The sequence below is a fragment of the Triturus cristatus genome, chromosome 3_1, assembly GCF_964204655.1.
Source record: "Triturus cristatus chromosome 3_1, aTriCri1.1, whole genome shotgun sequence".
Classification (NCBI taxonomy): Eukaryota; Metazoa; Chordata; class Amphibia; order Caudata; family Salamandridae; genus Triturus; species Triturus cristatus.
The window spans coordinates 101129227-101149515 of NC_140583.1; the positions used below are offsets into that span (position 1 = coordinate 101129227).

General features: G+C 47.1%; 1 protein-coding gene across 4 annotated transcripts in view; it reads right to left on the reverse strand.

Annotated features, from left to right (window-relative positions):
- Positions 1-20289, reverse strand: part of LDLRAD3 (low density lipoprotein receptor class A domain containing 3) — a 475190-nt gene that overhangs the window by 317404 nt on the left and 137497 nt on the right. The gene's annotated exons all lie outside the window — the stretch shown is intronic.

The window sequence follows — 20289 nt, forward strand, 5'->3', positions numbered from 1 at the left end:
CGTGACAGAGTCCTTTTAAACTTTACTAATGCTGTTAGCAGTCATACAGTTCTAAAGACGTAAAGCACCCAAGCATTTCTACACATAGGGTCCCATTACAAGCAGTGTTATAGTCAGTTTTCATATCAACCTGCAAAAAACAAGACAAAATATATCAGGGAAGTGGGCTGGAATTTGGGGAAAAGGGCCCAAATCCAAGCAGTAACAATTATCTCAGCATGTCAGGGGTGTGGAATTCCTGTATCCTGACTCCCAGGACATATTGTTTGGGGTCACGGGCAACACGTTTTCATGTTTATTTTGTCCTTGGCACAAGTAGGCCCAACTCCCTGCAGCATAAACCTTTTGGCTTCCAGTTTACAGTAGCATATTATGGATCAGGGAAGGGCCTTGTGTGCAGTTCAGGTCCCGAGGGGCTAGAGGGAGACAACATGCTGCAATACACCTTGTTAATGTTGTTCAAACTTGTTGTTATGGTTCATCTATACAAATTCTTTCTTATTAGGGTGAACACTCTAAGGAAATGTTGCAAGCTCGGACTGCACTACAGTGGTTCCAGTGTAAAACAAGCATTGAAAATGCAATAGGTCTCGCCTTTGATTAAGTTAAAGCCATTTGCTTTGCTAATGGTATTGTATAGCAAAGCAAATGGCTTTAACTTAATCAAAGGCGAGACCTATTGCCTTTTCAATGCTGGTTACCTTAAGCGAGGCCGGCTGCCTGCCTCCATATTTCTCCCAGTGTCGTCGGTTCTTGGTTGGTGTGTTATGCACGGTACAGACCAGGAGACACCCTATGCGTGGCACGATGTAATCCTGCTCTCCAGGCGTCCCTCTGCTATCCTGCTATTTCCCCTACACTATACCCGTCCCGCTCCCTGTCAAATCATTTGCATACGGGTGTTTACACGCCAGGAGCCCTGTTGATCATTCATCATGCGCAGGGCTCAGAATACAGCCACTTCCTGGATGTACGTGTGCATTTGGCACTGCTTCTGTTTTCATTTCACAAGTCTGGCTACATTGAGTGTTTGCAGGGGTGAGGGACGGAGCTGGCACAGGGGTACCAGATGCAAACCTAAAGGTGAGAGCGGTGACTGCTGGGAGGGGCTCCCAGGTGTGAGTACGATTCAGTAAGATACAGCCCCTCCCCATCAGGAAGGTGTCAAGAGACTTCTAGACGGGAGTCGGTGAATAATGCAGAGGTATTCCTGCTTTTGAAAATAGTGAAGATTGTCATAAGATTTGAACCATTAATTTGTCGCGTTACGTTTCACAAGGACACTGTCATTTTTTTAGGCACGAGGACATGAATTGATTTGCCCAGAGTCACAGGAAGTTGACCCGGCGCCGATACTCTCCCGGTTACCCAGTTCAAAAGTGGGCACCAATGGCCGTAGCGACACATCCTCTCCCTTAGCAGTGTTTGCACCGCAAAATCTCTTGCGCGTAACGGAGCAGGGCTGGTTGGCACCGAGAAAGAAGCTTTCTTGCAGGAGTAAGTGAGAACGTGAACCCCTCGGCCGTCCTTGGCTATCAGGGCAGGGTGAGCTGGCCCATGGCTGTCCTACTCTTTGGAGCTGGGAGGGGCGGGAGGAAGCTCTCATGTTTTGCCCTGGGGGTTTTCCTTGAAGAAGTCTCTCTTGCGTCGGAGCTCTGACACAAGACTCCACAACCACGAATTACAGACATCAGAGTAATGGGGACCCCCCCCCCCCCCAACAGGAATCCATAATATATGAGACAATCCTGTGGGCCTGTTCCAGACAGAGCATGAATTAATAAAGTGGCGAAACTCTGAAACACGCGTGGGTGGAGGTAGTTTATAGACTTATAGGGGCAGAGACATGGGGGCAAGACAGACGAGGCCTTAAGGGGCTTGGGCAGGGATAATGAGTGACTCTCGTGACTGGCTGAAAGGTTGGGGTCGGCGTGGCAGAGGGAATCAGGAGGGACTGTAGAGGTCACATTTATAACAATATATTCTTGGGCAGAGAGAACGGTACATGGCAGTGGCGGTTGTCAACATAGGTCAGGTTTGGGCGAAGGCTGGTCAGCGGTGAAACGATGAGAGTCTGGGTGCTAATTTGGATGGAGGAGTGATGTGGGGGAAGGTCACACGGCACAGGAGGAGGGCAGGAGGTATGGGGACAGGGGTGCCGCTTAGGGAGGGAGATTGTTTCCCTGGCTATGTGGGCAAATTGGTAGGCTTTGTGGAGTGGGTAGGGGGTTCACACGGAGTAGGGTTGGAGGGGGACAAAAGCGCGCCAGGGAGAGCGGCGGGGTTGGGGGGGCAGGGGACACTAACTTAGGCGGCTAAGGAAGAGGCAGCGTCAGGTTCAGTTACAGGGTGAGAGGAGGGAAGGGGGCCGTCCGAGGAAAGGAATTTGTTAGATAAGGAGAACAGGGTGGGGCTGGCTATACCCTATTGGGCGGTCTGAAAAAGTCGGAGGGGGTGCCAGCTCCACCAGGCATGGCGGGGAGCGCCATCCAAATGAAGGGGTTGGCGCCATGCGGACAATAGCCGGAGTCCTGTAGTAACATTAAGAGACATAGCTGCCAAGGTTTCAGAGTGCGTAGGCATGACATGTAATAATTTCATGTTAAGTATCAGTGGCATTCAACAGCTAGGTTCACAAATTACACAAAGTTAAGGAACAAACGATCTTACAACGGCTTTAAAGCACCGGAAACGGAGGCCGCGAAACGCTTTCGCTTACACCGCTACGGGGACAAGGATATTTGCAGCAGGGGTAACTGTTCTCAGACTGCTGTGGGGCTCACGGTGGGGATTGCGGATGCCAGGGGGAGACCGGGAGCACAGTGTGGTTCGGGGGGCGGGCAGTGTGGGGGTACCGAGGGAGGCGACGGGCCTTGCGGGTGAAGCAGTCCACTTCGGGGAACTGGGAGTGGCTTTTGGTTTGCAGTTAGGGATCGGTGTCCGGTGATCCTGGGCAAGGTTTGGGGCAGTATGATAAAAATATTATTGTTAATGTACAATTTATTTCAAACCGCGGCGATCTATGTCATAGTGGCGAAAGGTCTTAAATGTTATTGTCGTGTGGTATATGATTTGGCCTCAGTAAAAGTACTCACGCATCTCAAGGAAAAAACAGGAGTTGTGGTGGTGAGAGATGGGGGGGCTGAAGGTTGTTGGCATGGGTGGAGGCACATTGGATGGTCACCGTCAAGGGTAGCGGGGCCTGGTGGGAGGGGTTGGGACAGTTGGGCAGGGGTTACATGCAGCTCCAGGGTGGGGGTGCGGCTGCAACCAGGGTTCGGACCAGGTGCCTGCGGACCGGCACACACATAGGATTGCGTGCCGCCCTCTCCCCCCGTTGTCGGGGGGCGGAGGATGGGCGTGAGGATGGGTGGGGGGTCTTTGCCCAAGAGGTGATGGCTGTTCTGGCTCCGACCCGCTGCTGGTGTCCGTGGATGGCGGGTCAGGGTAATTGTGTTGATTGGGAGGGTTCGCACAACACCTTCAAACAAGCATTAGTGGGAGGGGCGGGAACAAAGGGAACGGGAACATGGCCAACGGGAATGTGCAGAATGTAATAGCAAAACGCAGAGCATCACACGGAAACAGCATTCTTCGCAAGGTCAGCCGTCATAACGTACATGGCACAGGACATCACACAGAATAAAACAGTAAAACACAGGATGTCACACATAACACAACAGCATCATACCTCCGGTCAGCTGTAGGGAGAATGCGAGCCACAACACACAAGACATCACACAGAACACAACAGTAACTAACACACACACACACTACATCGCACAAAACACAACAGCACCGTCTGCCTGGTCGGTTGTTGGGTGAATATGACAGGGTAAAAGGATCGCGAAAGTGAAAACGATTGTAAAAAAAACAAGCGGCCGTGAAAGTGAGAGCGATCGCGAAAGCGCGAAGCCCACGCTAATTAAAAGCACACGCGAAGCGGCATTTTCGTTGCTATGGCAACAAAATGGCGTCGGACTGTCCACAGTCCCTACAGACACGCGCATGCTGTTTGCTATGGACAAAAGGTACTTGCAATAGCGAGAGCAACGCATGTGCTGCTTTCGCCAGGCGAGTCCTAAAAAAAGGGGGGCTACAGGGCCCCCTACCGATCTTAAAAGGTGCCGGGATCCCGGGGATGCTGAAATTGGCCTGTTTGCAAAGTTTAACAATATGAGGCTACATATAAAGCTCTCTAATTAGATACACATATCTACAGAAGCTTTAAAGCATGATTGATGCTTTTCTTTCAGAATTAAATGTTCACAAAATTATGCAACTCATAAAAGAAAATGTTTTTCTACACTACTATGAAATTGTAGGTAACATTTATTTGAAGCATCATTTAGTAAGATGTGTTGATGCATGCTAGTATTTCCAAAAAATATTTGTAATGGAAAATCAGTGTAGCCAGTTTCAGAAGAGAATGTGAAACATGAAAATAAACAAGCAGTGGCAAACTCATTAGGTTGAATGCTGGTGGTCAGCTTTTGCTTTTGTCAATGCATGCCTGGATTTGATATGGTTTTTGTAAAACTTTGTAGGAGCTGCCAGGCCCTCGCCATTATAACAAACATTGGCAAAAAGCAATAATATTTTTTGGTCTCAAAAAGCACACATTGCCACAGTAATCCCTGGCACTGAACAAAACTATTTTATGTGTGCCGATATGCTCCTCGTGAAAGCAGAAGCCAATCGATGGATAAATAGCTAGGGAGAGGCATGGACTTTAAATAAAAACATAGGCTCTGGGTTAACTCCAGACCTAATTAGGAACAGCCCAGTTCTTAAAGAAAATCACAAAATTGCACCCATGGTATATGTCCTTGCATTAGTGCAGATTTACAGCTTTCATGAATTCACAAGATTTTACAGAAGTAGGCCAGGAAATTGTACTCTTAGAAGATATTTGTGAACTGCTTATTAGCAGGAGCAAATATGCAGCCGTAGATTATCTCATGAGAAAATCTGTTACGCTTTTACACGTCGACTTTCCCTCTAACCACTTTTTTCCCAACCCTGGAAAAAGTTTTACTTCTGCTATTGTCAGGAGTAAATTTCCAACTTTTTTCAGTATTGGAAAAATTAGGGAAGAGCTGCCAAAACCCCCTAAAACATTCCATTGAGTCAGTTTGCACAGACTCAAAAGGGCATTCCAACCCTGGAACTATTGCTTAAGGCTACCTCCAGTCCCAGTACGTAGATCTGCAGAAAGGTGGCAAAATAAAGAAACTGATAGAATTCAAAGCCTACTATAGCATGAGCCCTGGCATAATCAGACAGGCTAATATCAGAGCTTTTATATTACAAGATTGCTTCCATAATTTGTTCTGCACTGCGTGGCACCAAAGGGACAAGTGGATTTTTTTACTGGGCAATTAGATTTGTGAAGTAACCTGTACCAAGGACAAGTAGATATTTTATTAAATTCCACAACCCTGGCATGTTATTGGCCATTACAGGTGTCAAACTCAAAAATTCTTGTACTGATGGGCTACTTGCATCGGGGCCCCAAGAAGCCATCTGAAGAGTCCGTGGAGGTGTGTAACCTGTTTCCTTTAACATGCTGGAAGAGTTCTCATGTTTTGGAATTTCTTATGAGGAATAATTAGCAGAATCGATTATATGACAGAAAAAATAAGGAAAATGGTGGGTTCATCAACATTTACCTCTTTTTAGACTCATTACAGATTGTCTTCTAAAATGACTATCCAAGCTAACGACTGCACCACTTGTAACGAGGCCGTCAGGGGCGGTAATGTGATATGCTCAGGATCACGCAAATTGGTTGAGTGGGCCATGTCCACAATTTAAATTTAGACCATATTCTGTCTGGTTTGCAACACTACCAATAATATGTTAACATTTCTGGTACAAATTCTGAATTCTTCAGATCATGGGCTATGCTGAGGATGCGAACATGACTGATTTAGGGCCACCGGCCACCGTGGGTCATGCTTTTGTTCACATTCTTCCCGCAGCTATTGAAGAAGACACAACCACACACGTCATGTCTGTGCGAACACATGTCCTGCTGAACAAATGTCCTACTTTCTTTTCAACAGCATGATGCCTGCTGGGTTTTTGTGCCCACAGAGTTACACATTCCAGGAAGAAACTGTGCTGCTGTTTAAAAAATCCAGGGCCGGCTGATGTGCCACAAAGCAGCCACCTAACAGGTATAAACTGAGCCCAGCCAGGGCTCACGATGAGTAACCAGTGGCACGCCAACACAAGCAATCATTTGTCATCCCCTAGCTGAGTGTCTAACCAGCTGTGTATCACACATTATAGAAAACTAGTCATTTACCTAATGGTACTCAGCACTTAGCTGTCTAGAAGGTGAATGTCTATTGTGCACAATATCAAATTCGTACAGTGGGCTTTGGCCCAATCCAAGGTTTGCGATTGGCTACATTTATTGCCATTCTGGTTTGCTTCTATTTTATTCAATAGTTTTCCTTGTTGATCGTGTTTGTCCCCCCTCCCCTACACTCTTGCTTCTGCTTGTGCTTGGAATGCTGGTACAAGTTCTGACAAAACAAATATTTATTTCTTTTTTTTCAACAAATTTGCCGCCTATCCACCTGCGACTCAAACTTAATTATTTTCTAATTTACCAATCTATCTCGGATCAGTAAATAAAAAAAAATGGTGTACATGTCCTAACAGATAGACGTGCACATGAAACATTAAAATTATTTATTTATTTTTGGGCAATGCGGCTTTGCAAATGCTTGTTTTTTCCCTGTGGCGAAACACAGGATACCTTTTTGTGAATGAGATCCCTTGAAGGACTGAGTTGAACTTCAGTGTTTTCCCCATAGCGGATTGCTAACTTGTGTTACACCATTATCATCAGCCTTCGTGTGTGGTTCGAAGTCCACAATGGGAAGTGCTTCATTGTTGCCAGCCCATTGGATCCCTTAACTCAGAGGCTCACTGGATTGGCCTCCTGTACTCTGGAGGAGATCCCAGATCCGAGAGCTTCCGATGGGCCATGGAGACTTTGAAGCGTGGCAGGCCGGCACCATTTATTCTAACTGAAATCGTCCCTTGTTTGGCTTAACCGATAAGAATAACACACTTCTCCACTAAATGCTGTCAACTGACTGCGATGCAAATACAATCACAAAATGGATTCTGTCCATATAATACATATCACCCTACCCTTCTCTAGGAGCAATCTGTTCCCTGGCCAATGACCGGAAGATAAATGTAGGCACTGTAGGTGGGTTGACTTTCTACTAGTAATTGGTGGATTGATGTTAACATTTTCATATTAGTAAACAGCACCTTAACAATCAATGCATAATCCCCCCTGCTTCACTTGTGCTGCAGCATCTGTTTTGAGGGCATGTCATGCACCTACAGTACATTCCCTGGACCTGCACCTATGCTGCACTGATGCCTCCCACGCGCATCCCTTATGCCTGCACCGGTGCCTCTGCCGCGTGCCTCCATGGCACCCACCCCAGTGATCCTGCCTGCGGCTGCTCTACACCGCCTGCCTCAAGAGTCACACAATCCACCAACTAAGTAAGGCAGAAAGCAGTAGGCTTGTGCTAACAGCACATGGTAGGAAGTATAATCCCTCCCCACAAGTCTCTGCCCTTAACCTGCCCATTGCACTCAGTTAACCTATGAAGGCTCTAGAGTAGTAGCTGCCGGTATTTACTACAAGCATAGGAGTCGCAAAAGAAGTGGGGGAATAAAAAAGAATAATAAATTAAAAATGTACCGTCAGCCGGCTGCATCCAGCGTCTCGCTCCTCTGCTCCTTCCACTTCTTCAGGCATAGGCTCTCACCTGCACTACGGCCAATCATGAAATTGCTCTCGCATGAGAGCAGCTTCAGGATTGGCTGACCACTCTCAATTAGCGCTCCAGGACAGACTGGGAGTTTGTGCCTGCTCTCTCCAACCTCAGCAATGCAGCTGGGGTTGGAGAAAGGTTCACTGCACAGGACAGTTTGGCTGGCCTGAGACGGGCGGCCAGTCATGTGCAGTGAAGGGAGTGCATACACGTCCCCTCAGTGTCACCCCAGGCCCCGGCCCCAAGATGACAGGAAAGAAGAAATAAAACGATGTTGGTTTATTTTTCCTTTTCAGAATTTGTTTGCGGGGGACCCTCCTCCACCAGAGTGGAGGAGCCGCCGCTGCTCTAGCACTTCAGACAGGCGCTTGCATTTGCTCAGCACTGATTGGCCAGTGTCACGTTGCATCTTGCAGAGTGATTAACTGCAGTGCTACCACTCCCCCCCCCAATGTGACGTGACTCAATCTCTAGAAAGAAAGTAAACCCAGGAAAATGCGGCCAACACAACACAGGCTCCAGGGCGCATTCAAATGGGACATGTATTTGTAGTAGAGTCAATACTGATTGCGTGGGAGAATTAGCTATGTAAATGTGACAGTAGATTCCCTGATCAATTTGCGTTATTCTCACGCTAGATGCGTGAGATTGGATGTCCACGTGCTTGGGTTCAGGACCTGCAGATAGTGCTTAAAGTACTTAGTTACTGCCAATCTTGCCAGTATTGTGTGTACTTTGCTGCACGCATTTCCTCACAGGGAGGCCGTGGAGAGTAATGAGGAAGTTGTCATCTGAAACTGTACAGAGTAAATCATTGAGCCACAGTTTAATGCCAGTCATTTTCATAGATTTTGTTTTTTTTGGGATGCACCAAAATCACAACCCATATGCCCAAAAACCAGAGAAATCCAATGGTTTCCAGGGGTACACCCGTTAGCCCAAGCCCTGCTCAATGTCCTGTCTGCTGGTGGTCCATCCGCGGTTTCAGGGCTCGCTGAAACATAAAATTCTTTCTTGCCCAAGTTACCTTCACCACATTGAAAACATAATTCCAGGTGGAGAAATTACTTCTCCTGTAGCCCTTGGAATGTGGGGATGTTTCCAGCTCTTTTACACAGTACAAGCCCGTTCCGCCAAGGTTTTTCTCAAATAACTATATTTGAACTTATATCAGCTGCATGTGTCATGTCTCTTTTGGATTAATTGCTAATTTTCCAACTAGTGGGTATTTCCAACGTTCCACATGGCCAATCCCTGGCTCTCTCCTTAGATTGGACATTCACCACCCATTACTGAAGCTTTAACAATTCAAAATCAGCACACCTGGCAGATTGAACACCGTTGAGAGTGGAATTTACACTCAGGACAGTGCGAATCCTGATGCTCAAACGAGGAATCATTGAAATGTCACCAGTTTTCCAAGTGCCAACCTTCAGACTTGACCTCTCAGGCTAACCCAGTACACAAAGCCACAACGTCATCAGACCAAGAAGTCAAGAAATGCAAATAAGAGAAGACCAGAAAATAAAGATTGTCAAGTTACTCCCCAAGACAGCGTCGCCCATTGCCCGTTGGAGTAAACATGGCTTCTTCCTTACAGGCCTGTGAGTCTGGAAGGGCCAGAAGACCTGGCAGCAAAGAAAGTCACACACCTTGTACGACAGTCGCGTCCCAGGGAGCAGCGGAGGAGTATCCTAGTCCTTAAGAGGCAGGTTTGTGAGTCTGCGATTTCCCAACATGCACTGTAGTGTAAATAAATTAAAGAGGAGGTGCCACAAGTGAGAAGGAAGGGGAGCAGCATCAGTAGAATATAATGTTGGAGAGTTTACCTCAGGTAAACACTAGGGGGAGACGCTGTTCCATTGCTGCCAAAATAAGATGTGACCTTAAGAAGAGCTCCATTGGGCCCTAATGATGCTCACCAGCTACCAGTAATAACCTTACGGAGCTCTGGCTAAAAAGAATCAGCATTTTCAGTATCCATTAATACACATGCCCAATGCACAAGGGTGCTTTCACACCACTGGCTGTGACATACCAGGCCCTCTAGCCCTGAAGAAGGACCATTTAAGAGCACCAAAACTTGTTGAAAGAATGTCAGGTCTGGTGTTAGCCAAATCTTTTTAAAATGTTTAATTAAAAACATTTTTTTTACAGAGTTTTATATAGCGCAAACTTGACCCGAAAGTATCGGGTATCAGAGCGCTTTACATAGCACCAGTTGCGTTACATGAGGACACATTCATTTTTTTGTTAGGCACGGGGAGATTAAGTGATTTGCCCAGAATCACAGGATGTTCAGCGTCATTGCCGAGATTCGAGGTCGACCGCCCTAGCCGTTAGGCCAACTCCTCTCCCTTTTTGATGTTACTGACAGTGTACATACAATACACTTACTTATAGGGGCGTTTAGCCACTCCTCTTCATTCACTAGTCTATTGTTTTATTATTCACACATGCCCACTACAACATAAAACATGAGGTAATAGGTCAGCCCACTTTATCCACTGGCTAATTTCACTGTGAGTGACAGCATTCTGCTCCATCAGAAGGGGCCCATACAAAATAGTACCTAGCAGTGCCTGGGACTACAATGGCAATCCGTGCTTTGTGAAACAAAAACATTTTGCTTTTAGCCAATATTGTTTTTATATTGGAGTTGGCCTGGCAGCTTCCCCGACAGAAATGTTTTTTGAAAAACCAAGAGAAAGCCAATCAAGCACTGGCAAAGCTAGAAGGCTGACAAAAAATTTCAGATATATTATAATTGCTAAGGCTTATTAGGTCGAGCCTACCATACAGCCCAGCTGTCTAGTTGTGAAAGACATATTATGGGCTTACCAAGAATATAGAGGGGCTTGCCGCCCTCACATTGTTTACCACTGGTTGGCTTTACTGTCACTCTCATTTGCCTGATTCTTATTTAATGGTTTGCCTTGTTCAACTTATGTCTGTTCCTCCCCTGGAGCACTGCCTATTTACTTGTACCTTACCACTGCTCACTTTTAGAGAGATACCTTTCTCTTTAGTCTTTAGCACTTCACCAGAGTGGGTTTTTTTCCAGCTGACTCCTCAGTGTGCTTATTTTCCCCGTGTTCAGTGTTGCTCTCCCTTACTCATGTGTCTCTCCCTATTCCCTTCAAAATGTACTCGCCGTCATGTGCTTCTCCCTGTCGTTTCCTCGCCCATGTGCTTCGCACCTTGTGTCCCACGTGGCTTTTTCACCCATTTGCTTTTCTCCAGTCCCACTCTGTCGTTTCCCCTCACCTGCATTCTCTGTGTTTCTCCCCCCACCTACAATGGTGTATTACTTCTGTCTCCTGGCCCTGTGATGTTTCTGTCCCCGCTGTTGCTATCGCCCCTTACTGGTTCCCACGCGCACTTAAAAAAAAAATGCTTAAAAAATGCTTAAGCATGTTTGAAAATAAAAAGCACCTGCGTCATTTTGTAGGCACATGAATGTGTATTGTACGTGCTGGCTGGCAGCGGCGCGTCGAATGAGTTTTTCTATTCGTCTTCAGCCATGCCACTTTTCATTGGGGATGCTGTACAGCCTCTCTAAAAAAACATTGGCAAATCCAATACATGCCAAAGGCACAACATATCAGCTTTATTAATACTGGTTTTCATCCTTGTGGTAGGGAGGCATCAGCAATAGAATTACACAAGACATAACCTCATTCACGCCAGGACACCCGCGATAAGGACGTATGTAAACAGCTGTACTCCTGGGCTTTGCTGAGTGCTAGAGGGGGGAACCCAATGATGAAGCAAAGCAAACTTGTGGGGTGAGGGCTCATCATCCGATGTGAGTTCCTAGACATAGGAAAATATACTTTGCAATAGCCTTGGCTGTCCTGGAAAGATATGCCTTTGGTATCTTCAAGTATAGTTAGGGAGGGCGTACACCAATCCCTGAATTCCTTCAGTTTCTGTCATTACCTCACAGTTTTGATAGGCGTTTTAGGAGTGCCTCTCTGGGGGTGGGTGGTATTCTACAAAGTAAGCAATATTCTAGAAGCCATTCAAGTCTGTTCAAGCAGTGAGGTCTTTGTGAGCCAAACTAAAACCAAAGAGAACCCAGGCAAAGAGACTGAATACATGTAGGACCTAGGCTCAAGTCCAACAAAAAAAGTGCAGGAGTCCTAATTTGTGCATCACATGCAGCGCTAGACAGCAGATTCCAACACCAGTGAGGTCAATGCACCTGCTGTACAAGGTGTTCATGGGTGTGTGAAGAATTTGTGTCATCTAGTACAACTGCTAAAATCCTACAAACACTACTACACCAGACTGGATGTCCATGGCTCTGTCCACCAACCTGAGAGCAGATTTATCAGTGAAGTGGGACCACCCACAAATACTCTATGGAGATACGGCATGCGAAGGACTCTACCCCAGCCCTGTCGGCCTTTAAGAGGCACCAGTTTCTCAGAAACCTTTCTCTGGGCACACTCGCCTCTGTCGTGATAGCACATTGTTGCACTCCACAGAACTACAGCCATTTTTATAGCCCACGGTGTCCTACTCAAAGTTTTTCTCGCCTAATGAGGGAAGACGAATGATGGGTATTTAATACAACATCAGTCTATCATATTAAGTTGACTTGAGGCAATGAGATGCGTCCTGCCGGGAATTAGCGTTATTCATGAATTCATGCTGTTTGTCTTGCCATGTATATATTAAATTTAATTAGCACCCGAGGGCAGGGCCTGGCCGCTCTTTTTATTAAATACATAAGCTTCCCATACATACTATCATATTACTACACTTTTACCACTCTGACTCGGTTAAGGCATTTGCTGGGCCAAGGGCCTTATGTAGCAACATACATCCCAATAGACACAGAATGGGTAAAACCCTCTGATACATCAGGCCGTAAGACCGGTAAATTGGCACAGCGAGTAGAGAAGTCGCTGCCGAGACCTTGGTATGACAGGCAGATCATCAGCTCGGATCCTGGTAGGATCACGTCAACCCTTCATCCTTCCGAGGTCAGCAGATGCTGACGCACATGGCAGTTAGGAACGCCAAGAAGGGGTGTGTGGTCTCAGGGAGTGATACAACATGCACAGATGGTCTGTTTAGTGGTACAGCTAGGACCAGTGTGTGCCTCAAGGGCCACAAGGTCATGATCCGCACATAAATGGAGCAGCTGATTTCAGGGGGAGGCTGCATTCACCCTAAAGGTTAGATGAGATGCAAGTGGGGATGTGGGACAGACACACAAGGGGTCTTAGGCGTGACAGGCTAACTAGAGTTATCTAGGAAGGGAGTAGGCAGACACCTCAACTTGGGGTGCTGGTAAAAATGCTTGGGCCTCTGAAGAATTAACCAGATGCGGGCAACCAGTGGTTGTGTCATGGCCTAGACATGATAAACAGAAATGTATAAAGCACACAGCTGCTCCAGGGAGTATCCAGGCGCTAAACACGGGATAATAACCGCCAAGAATAAAGGGCAGTTCACCTGTGTGAACCCCACTTCAGCCGAGGCTTGTACCACAGACTACAAGTCTTCTACAAGACTAGAGAGTAGCTTGTTCCACAAGAGGTACAGCATCTACCAGGGGACTCTGGGCTCTGGCAAATACATACCAGGTTAGTCAGAAAAGTATGATATGGATCAAGGAGCTATTGCACCAGGGTCTTTTAATTCTACACGTGGCGAGATGTGGTGCAAATGTGCAATAAAGCATCTCTCTTTCCATCCCTCTCTCTGGTTGCTTTCTAGCTTAGTGGGTTAATGCATTTACTGGCCCGGCTTTTCATTCTTCACTCAAAAAATAAAAAAAAACCTCCACTGATCCAGTGATGACAACATGTGTTTATTTGCGGTGCTACAAAAGATTGGCCTCAGGGTCTGTACAGGAATCAATTTACTGTTCCTGATACTGGAGCCCTGCACAGCCGCCACAGGGGCGGCAGGTTTTATTGCACATTCCCTTCGACTTATAAAAGGCTCGGGTACTTGGAAAGAAATATCGGAGCTGACAAAATCCTCAAATCTCATGACCTGCACGTTATGGACAATAAGCCTCTGGATCAGGACACGTTTTCTAGGCTTAGAAGTTATATATGAAAGGCCTCGCCGAGCCTTGGCTAAGACCTCCAAGAGAAACACCGGGCTGGCATGGATTTTCATTATTAATTTCATACTCGTAAAGCCGCCCTCTGGCCTGAACACACTACCTCTCCGTTTATCGGCTGCCAGCAGGCTGCCCAGTGCAGCCCACGCATACATCAAGGTGGACAGGGCCGCCATTCACTCCAGCAAAAGCACGTGCACCATAACTCACGACCATTCTCTTCCCCACGCACCTCAAGCTTTGTGTAAGGAACCATCCGAGAGGTAGAGGCGCAGTGCAAACAGGGGCGCAGCGCAGACTTGTCACAGGCGCAAACGCGCTTGTTTGCAAGCTGCTGCGCCCCGTGCACCGCACCCTGTATAAAACAGCGCTGCTGCACCCCGTGGACGGCACCCTGTAAAAAACAGCGCTGCTGCACCCCGTGCACCGCACCCTGTATAAAACAGCGCCGCTGCGCCCCGTGCACCGCACCCTGTATAAAACAGCGCTGCTGCACCCCGTGGACGGCACCCTGTATAAAACAGCGCTGGTGCACCGCACCCTGTATAAAACAGCGCTGCTGCGCCCCGTGGACGGCACCCTGTATAAAACAGCGCTGCTGCGCCCCGTGGACGGCACCCTGTATAAAACAGCGCTGCTGCGCCCCGTGGACCGCACCCTGTATAAAACAGCGCTGCTGCACCCCGTGCACCGCACCCTGTATAAAACAGCGCTGCTGCGCCCCGTGGACGGCACCCTGTATAAAACAGCGCTGCTGCGCCCCGTGCACCGCACCCTGTATAAAACAGCGCTGCTGCACCCCGTGCACCGCACCCTGTATAAAACAGTGCTGCTGCGCCCCGTGGACGGCACCCTGTATAAAACAGCGCTGCTGCGCCCCGTGGACGGCACCCTGTATAAAACAGCGCTGCTGCGCCCCGTGGACCGCACCCTGTATAAAACAGCGCTGCTGCGCCCCGTGGACGGCACCCTGTATAAAACAGCGCTGCTGCGCCCCGTGGACGGCACCCTGTATAAAACAGCGCTGCTGCGCCCCGTGCACCGCACCCTGTATAAAACAGCGCTGCTGCACCCCGTGCACCGCACCCTGTATAAAACAGCGCTGCTGCACCCCGTGGACGGCACCCTCTATAAAACAGCGCTGCTGCGCCCCGTGGACGGCACCCTGTATAAAACAGCGCTGCGGCGCCCCGTGCACCGCACCCTGTATAAAACAGCGCTGCTGCGCCCCGTGGACGGCCCCCTGTATAAAACAGCGCTGCTGCGCCCCGTGAACAGCACCCTGTATAAAACAGCACTGCTGCGCCCCGTGAACAGCACCCTGTATAAAACAGCACTGCTGCGCCCCGTGCACCGCACCCTGTATAAAACAGCGCTGCTGCACCCCATGGACGGCACCCTGTATAAAACAGCGCTGCTGCGCCCCGTGGACCGCACCCTGTATAAAACAGCGCTGCTGCGCCCCGTGCACCGCACCCTGTATAAAACAGCGCTGCTGCGCCCCGTGGACGGCACCCTGTATAAAACAGCGCTGCTGCGCCCCGTGCACCGCACCCTGTATAAAACAGCGCTGCTGCCCCCCGTGGACCGCACCCTGTATAAAACAGCGCCTTTGGTTGAAAATAAATGAGTATTTACTAACTACACACTAAGCTGCACCTACAAACCCTTACTGGATTGACTCCAGATGCCCTCAACAAGTGACCAATACCTGCACGTTATCAGACACTTTCCAGCACTCTGTTTTTACAGTCACTGACCAGAGAGCGTTTCTTTCCGTGAATAATATACTATCTGTTTGAAAAAGCTCCTAGGACAATCGACCCAAGCGAATTGGGTATCGGCGGATACTCTGTACCTTTTGTTTTACTGCAATATCCCCAGATCAATCACATGTAAAGAACAAGAACTGGCAATCGATCTCTTTTACATACAAGCAGAGACCGATTGACATTGCTAAGGTTTCCTCACAGTAGTCTCGAACGCCTGCCAAGATCAATGAGGTATATTCCACATTTCTGTTGCAGTTTTTCTAGTGACCACTAAGTTACACTGAAATGCAGTAAATAGATCCTCAAAAAAGGCTTTTTTTAGATGCAAGGCTGCATTCCGAACAGATATTGACAAAAAAGCCATCCAATCTTGAGCAAGGATTGGTTCTGTGGAGTATGGTATCCGACGCTGTCTCCCAACAGACAGCTGGAACTGTGTGTAGTGAGATTGTAAAAAGCAGGCTTAAACCTAATTTTACGACCCACGTTGAATAAAGTTTATGAAATTACGGTACAAATACTTTACTTGGAGAGCGCATGAGCTTCTACACTCGAAAATGTATTTGGTTTCATTTCCATCATACATGGTTATTGTTTTCTATGCTATACTCACTGTTTCCGGAGGGTCATCCCCAGCTGCAGAGCACTATCAAAGGGAAAGTCACCTTTCAATAAAGGTTATTGTCGAATCCATGAATATTTCCTGACCACTGAGTGGTCAAAACTGTAATAACTATAACTGAGTCTAAATGTCTATTAGAAAAAAAACACAAATTCTTCTAAGCAACCTGACAGTCCAGAATGATAATATCCAGATTGACGAAATCCGGTTGGACGATGGTGTACTGACAAAAATAAATAATTGCAAATATGACAAAACGTATATGTGACATTTCATCTCCCTCATTTCATATACCTCATTCCTCACTCCCAATCTACTGTCCTACAACGCTCTCTTCTACTCTCATTAATCATTTGCCATGTCACGTCATTCCCTCCTCATCCGTCATTCGGCATCACTCATACTCACCTTCATTCCTTATCCCTCTCTCTTCACCCCGACTTCCTATCCGTTACTCTCCAGCCACAACAATTTACTCAGGACCGTAATCTTTATTCCGTACTAATCCTTCTCATTCCTTACTTTTGATCCCTAAATCCTCCCTCAGTCCTCCCTCCCTTCCCCAATATCTTCAGCTCTCAGGGCCCGATTCACAAAAGTAATCTGAGACAAAATCCTAACTTTACGGCTTTCGGTATTCACAAAAGGCATTTAGGAGTAGTAAAGTTAGGATTCCTAACTGTACTACTGCTAAACGGAGAAAAATCCTAACTTTAGGATTTTTGGTATTCACAAAAGGCATTTAGGAGTAGTAAAGTTAGGATTCCTAACTTTACTACTCCTAAATGCCTTTTGTGAATACCAAAAGTCGTAAAGTTAGGAGTCTGTCTCAGACTACTTTTGTGAATCGGGCCCTTAGTTTTCATCCGTCACTTAACTCTTCATTCCCCAACCTTCATTCCTCATTCAACACTCATCAATGCCTCACTTTACGAGTGACGAGTAATTGAAACGCGATGCTGTCCTCAAACCTCTAGTGCCAAGTGATGCTGTTGTTAGTCATTGTGTCCAGAGTGGACAAGGATGTGAAGAGATGAGGAGTTAGGAGTGAGGAGCGATGAGTGAGCGCGGAGGAGTGAGGAATGATGGATAATGGAAGTATGACGTGAGGGTTGCAGGGTGAGGAAGACAGGGGCGAAGAGGCACAAAGTGGATTCTTTCAGGTTTGGATGAATTCAATGTAAGTGACATCATTGCCTTCAGCAGTGGCTGTCTATGAGGCAGGTGGAAATGTATGTTGGGTGGGAAGTAATCGTGGGAAAATAGAAAGATTTTGTCAGAATAGAGAAGGTAAGAAAACCCTAAGGCCTATAGACAAAAACAGAACGGTCTAGAGGTGATGGGTAGGAAAGCAAGTAGCACCAGGATAAGGTGAACGAACAACCAATGAGGCAGGATAAAACCAGATAGATTCCAGGTCCACCATGATGCAAGATTGGATAGCGTGGACAGTAGTGTGGGGTGGTCAACAGAGGCAAAGGCTGGAGAGAGATCGAGAAGAGACAATAGAGAAGAGGCGGCTGTGATGGGCAGAGGTCATGAAGTTGGACTGTGAGGGGAGGGCAGATTCTACTGAGATCAGACTCGCTCAAAGGGGATCAAAGAGGCTAAGTAGTGAGGAAGTTACACCTCAACTCTGTAGAAAGAGTAGGAAGACGCGTCAGCTGTTAACAGGATTAGAAGTGCGAGAAGTCTGGTTTTTAGTTGCCAAATAGTTGGTGAATATTTAATAGCCTGGTAGAGCTGTGTTTGTTTTAATAATAAATAGAGAACTTGGGGTATTTAATGATCTACGGTTTGAAGAGGTCTGATGGTATTCATGATGGATTGTCAGATTCGGGAATGGTTGTAAGCTCAGAAGAATGGAAGACAATGAAGACGGCTTGATGGACATACTGAGAAGGCAAGGAGAGAAGTAGGAGATTTCCCTTAAGGGAAATGTTGTCATGATAATGCTGATGCCCGAGATCTTAGAAGAGGAGGTGATGGCTCAGAGGGAGCAGGAGAACAATGGTCAGGGAAAGAAGAGTATTAATGGTGCATGAACGGTGTTGAGGCTGGACAGGTGGTAAGGAAATTAGATCTTTAAACTAGGACAATTTATTTCACAACTTGCTTGTAGGATTACAGCTGTTCTGCGTTTGGATATTTCATTCTATCACAAAGGAGTTCACATATTTAGATTTTTAATGCTTGGACAGAAGGTGTATGAACCAAGTCTGTGGACGAGATGGCGCATCAGTAAAAATACGAGTCAAATGGATTTTCCAATGTGTCACTAAATTGGTCAAATCCTGGGAGTTAAAAAATGAAGTGAAGTTGTAATGGAGCAGATGAATTAACTGTGGCCGTTTGGGGTGAGTTTTGGTTTACAGGTCGTGGGTGATGGCATAGTCAGAAAGAGATACCTTAACTGTGGTTAGGAACGAGTGTGAGTGCTAGACATCTAAATCATGTCATGTGGGTTTCCATGAGGGTGTAGAAAAGAGCACTTCTCTGCGAGTGGTCAGACATAAATTGGCGGAATAGGTTTAAGTGATGGTGGTTTTTAACGGCTGAGGTTGAGGTCTCCAAAACTACAGAGAAGTAGAGAGGGAGCGAACATAAGAGAACTGGTGTATTTTTAAAGGGCACATTTAGCTATGAGAATCTTGGTGTAATAGCAGAAACAGATGTTGATTGTTACTCAAGTCAATGGTACTCATCTTATTGACCTAACAAGGATGAAAGGCTGAGTGGACCCATGAACATGAGATGAAACACATTTCCTTGCTATGGATGCACTAGTCCACTCAGCCATCAGGTTTGGGTCTTGTGCACACAAGAAAGATTTGGGTAAAATTGCCCCCCTACCTAAGGCCCTGACACCCAAAATCTAGCCCTACTCTGACTAGCACATACCTTGATGGTCCTACCTCAGGGCGTGGCCCTCTTAACCCAAGAGGCCAGAGTATACGGAGTTAAAGGCAGGTGGTTATATTGAGAAGATCCCTCCAGTTTTCAAGTCTTCGTCTATTATTAGCCTACATCCCGATTGCCTAGCCTAACCATCAGTCATCCTAGATGTCAGGGATGTACCTGACCATTCTGGTTAGTGCGGCCGGGAGACAGAACATGAACTCAGGACACATGGCACAAATCATGAGTAGGATCAGGAATGAACCCTACAGTGGGATATCATTTTAGATTATTATCAATTTACTGTATATGCTTTCTTCTATGCTACTGTATGTCCTCAGAGTTAATACTTCATACTAGCTCAGAAATCTATCAGTGTGTATGAAATAAAAAAGAAAGAAAGAATAACCCTTGAATGCAGTAGCATTTGCCGCACTTGCCACTTTTATCATTCCTGGGGTGGGACTTCATCCCCCTGAATTCCCATCTGCTTAGGAGGTGGGGCGCAGCTTGTCCATCGCACTAAAAGCGCTCCAAGGCCCCCACGGGTTGGGATGCGTGCAGGGCACATGCTGCCGCGGGTTGGGACACATGTGGGTCACGCCTGGGCAAGTGCTCGGGCGAAGACTGTCCACGGCTGGGCTGCGCCCTGTCTCCCTCCATAACCCGCAATTATATTCACCTAAAGGTAGCTAGACTATTTAATAAAATGGACAAAAGGAACGCAGCGAATACTAAATCCTCTACGCGCCCCAATCACACCCCTATTGACTCCTTCCTGGCCAGAGCAGTTGGTGTCATCTCAAAAGAAATCGATCTGGCCATGGGTCTCGCCAGAACAGCTGCCACCTCTGCATTGGATTATGCCGACGAGTCAGTAGTCGAACCGACAGCTTTGGAGGGGGAACCATCATATCTGGCCCTGGAGGAGATTCCTCCCCTTGCCCCCATCCAGAAGCAGAAGCCCTGCAGGGATTTTCCAGCTACCCCCTCGCGTATACGCCCTTCAGCTGCCAAGCACAAGCGTAAGTCCTTTAGGGCTGCTGTAGCCCCCCTGAACCGGTTTAGCTCCCCGGGCACTAACGATTCCAA